The following is a 3,305-nucleotide window of genomic DNA, read 5'->3' on the forward strand; positions in this document are numbered from 1 at the left end:
GATTTGCCAATGATGAGTAACTGATTGTCAAAATTTTATTCGTCCAAGATTTCGCGTAGAACGTGATACTCTATCATAAAAGAGTAACACTGCCGCATTAATTGCACCTCGAATACACCCATTTCTCACCTATCCTGTGATTCATATTTGAATTATTTAATTCCTTCAATTAAAGTTGAATTTGATTTTTTAAACCCTGGAAGGTTCCTTAGAGATAAAGCCTCTTCAAACCCATTTTCATTGATACCCATATTGCAGCAATTCATATAACAAATTGAACACAATTTTTTAACAGGTGGCAACTCTGTTAGTGTTTTAACCTACTTGAAAATTATATATGTCATAACACGTCTTTTCTAAACATTTCGAGTTGAAATATTCATAAAAATAATTTTGGCCGCATAAATCGGCTAATACCCCCTATGTGCGTCAGGGTGTCACACGCTGATTCGAGAAAGCGATGTCATGCTTACGGCCTAGCTCTTGAGGAATAGGACCAAATACTATATATATATAATAATATAATATGTATTCCATATTTGTTGATAAGAGTTTATGTTCAACGACTTTTGCTTAATTTACTTTAAGGAATCATTCAGACGAATAGAGCACTGAAAATGTTGTTTGAAGCTATAAAAACCCGATTCAATGGGAAATATATTTTAACTTACCGTCTCAACCAGGATGTGCTTGAAAATTTTTTTGGAGTGATCCGGTCAAAAGGTGGGCTGCATGATCACCCGGATCAGCAAGAATTTAAATACCGCCTCAGGTTGTATTTACTTGTGCATAATGAAGGTGTCCTATCGCATTCTGCCAATGTCGAGGTAGATGATACACCTGATTTAGAAATAACACTGGCGCCTCTTTCAGGTAAGTATTTAAAATACATTTAAAATAGATAGTTATGTATATACCCAACAAATCACGCAACTATACTTAAAATGCATGCCAATGTATTCGAAGGTATAATATTGAAAAATTTGAAAGTTGCTTCGGAGCTATGGCCGGTGGAGCAGCTTGAATTCGAAGATTTGGAGTACGATGGTTTGGAGCACTTAGCTGGGTATATATGCCACAAATTGCGAGACGACATACCTAGCACCTCAATCAGAAGTAGGGAAGATCCGTCATACTCCTGGGCAACTCACTTAAGTGAGGGGGGTTTATCTATCCCCAGCAGTAGTATGATGGATGTAATGCGTGATCTAGAGTCAGTATTTAAAGCAGTGAATGAAGATAGCTTGCTCATTACAAACGATTTTGTAAAAAAACACATTGAGCAAGCTTCCAATATTCATTGCGACATTAAAGTGAAAAAATTATTTTTCAGGGCAAGAATGTTCTTTAAAATAAGAAAACTAAATAAGGAACTTATTGAAAATGCCCACAATAGAAAAAGAAAATTTAAAAAAATACTGACCTAGACTTAGAAAATAGCATACATTTACAAGTAAGTATAGTTTATTTTTTTTGAAATTAATTGTGATACCTAAAACACTGATACATTTTAGCGAATTCATATAAAATTTATTGAATTTGTATCACTAAGTTTTATTATTTCAGCTGCCATACATACGTTTCATTTTCAAGAGTTTGGTCCTATCGAGATAATCCACTAGATGTTACCAAAAAAGGCCCACGTTTGCATTACAATCGGCAGAACTCCTCAACATCTTCCAAAAATAGGCCCTTTTCAGGGCCGCCAAATTTTTAACAAAGAGATGAAAATGGTCTTTACAAAAAGAAACATTTTTAATTTTGTTGCCGAAATTACAGCTATGGTCAAATATTTAGCACTAAAAACATAATCGAACTTTTAAAATTTTTATCTAGAATATTTGAAAAATTAACATTAAAACATTAAAATACTTTTACCTAAAAATAAACTTAAATATAAATATATGTATATCCTACAATCGTTTATTATAACGATATCTTAACTATTGCAATGGTTCGCAATATTCCTTAATAATTAATTTACATGGGAACGCATGACATTCTATAATTGAGTCGTTCAGTGCACAAATTGATAAACTCCACCAAAAAAAAGTTGGGAGGTGCGATCAAATAATGTACATTATTTCTTAAAATTCCATTCATATAATAAAATCAAATAAATAATGTTATAAATATTATGTACTAAGATTTTTCAAAAAGTGGAGTTAATCGATGTGTGCACTGAACGGCTCAATTATTGCACAAACACATACGCAGAAAGGTGTAGGCAAACCGCCTAATTGATGTCCATGCCTTTGTAGCCCAATTCGATGTTGTTCATTTGCAGGAGCTATTAGCATAAAAAAGTTAAAATAGTTTAAATTAAAGTTTTTTTTTTTGGATTCTACATATTTATACATACCTTCGATCACTGCTTTAACGTGTATAGCTTTGTGAAGCTCTTCCATGTGTTTTATATCTTCTCCAATATATAAAATGGCAATCAGCGGTTCGGTTAATTTTACCGGAAATTGACGGCCACTTTGACTGCAAGCATACAAAGCCAAAGCTCAAAACCATAGCTTATATTACACCTGAAGCGCCAGTGGGATTGTGGGAACCCAGCAATTAGTAGAACAGTGTGAAATTTGGTACTTGCTCTTATACATACATATGTGGTGATTTGTTTGTTAGGCGCGCCCCTTTCTGTTTTTTTTCTTCAAAGATTCTGCACTCAAACAAAGATTTCCAGGCTGCAAGGTGTAATATAAATCATAACAGCCTTCGACATAAGTAAATGCCTTGGCTATTTCTGGTTTACTAGCCGATTTGAAAGAAACAAACTCTTCATATTCATAGCTGCATGTTTGACATAGCACTGCGTACATGGAAGCATTAATAAGATCACCATTCAAATTATTATCTGCCTTAGATGTACTAGTACTAAAGCCTGTGGCCCGCAAATCACACTAAACGTGAACATGCACCTTGCGCAATGTGTGCATTGATTAAAATGGGGTTCCAGTGATTACTTCAAAATCTGAAAATACAACCGATTGTGTTGATGACCTGAAAAAGTGAAACTTATTTATTATAAGCACTGGCTGAGTGCGCAAACTTATTAAATTATACTTACCATAATAGGAGTTCATGTGTAGTGGGTGTTTGATGATATATACGTGGAAAGATCACTTCTACTTCCTCTTAAAGTATTTGAAGTATTTGTTATATAATTTCCTGCATTGGATGCTCGGATGCCGTACTGTGTACAAAGTTATTTTAAAAACATTGGAATCTAGTTGAAGAGAAAAAGTATGCAAATACGTGCATATGTATGCATATTTTGCTACTATTGAATGCCTTTC

At 33.8% G+C, this 3,305-nt stretch overlaps 1 long non-coding RNA gene across 1 annotated transcript; it reads right to left on the reverse strand.

The window, feature by feature from the left end:
* Nucleotides 1-2,786: 2,786 nt before the first annotated feature.
* On the reverse strand, nucleotides 2,787-3,232 carry LOC118757319. The gene is made up of 2 exons (XR_004995202.1): nucleotides 3,077-3,232; nucleotides 2,787-3,009 (listed from the first exon to the last, which is right to left on the reverse strand). It is a non-coding gene; the product is annotated as an uncharacterized LOC118757319 (long non-coding RNA).
* Nucleotides 3,233-3,305: the final 73 nt, after the last annotated feature.

The sequence above is a fragment of the Rhagoletis pomonella genome, unplaced genomic scaffold (assembly GCF_013731165.1).
Source record: "Rhagoletis pomonella isolate Grant_MI unplaced genomic scaffold, Rhpom_1.0 Rhpom_scaffold_16602, whole genome shotgun sequence".
Lineage (NCBI taxonomy): Eukaryota > Metazoa > Arthropoda > Insecta > Diptera > Tephritidae > Rhagoletis > Rhagoletis pomonella.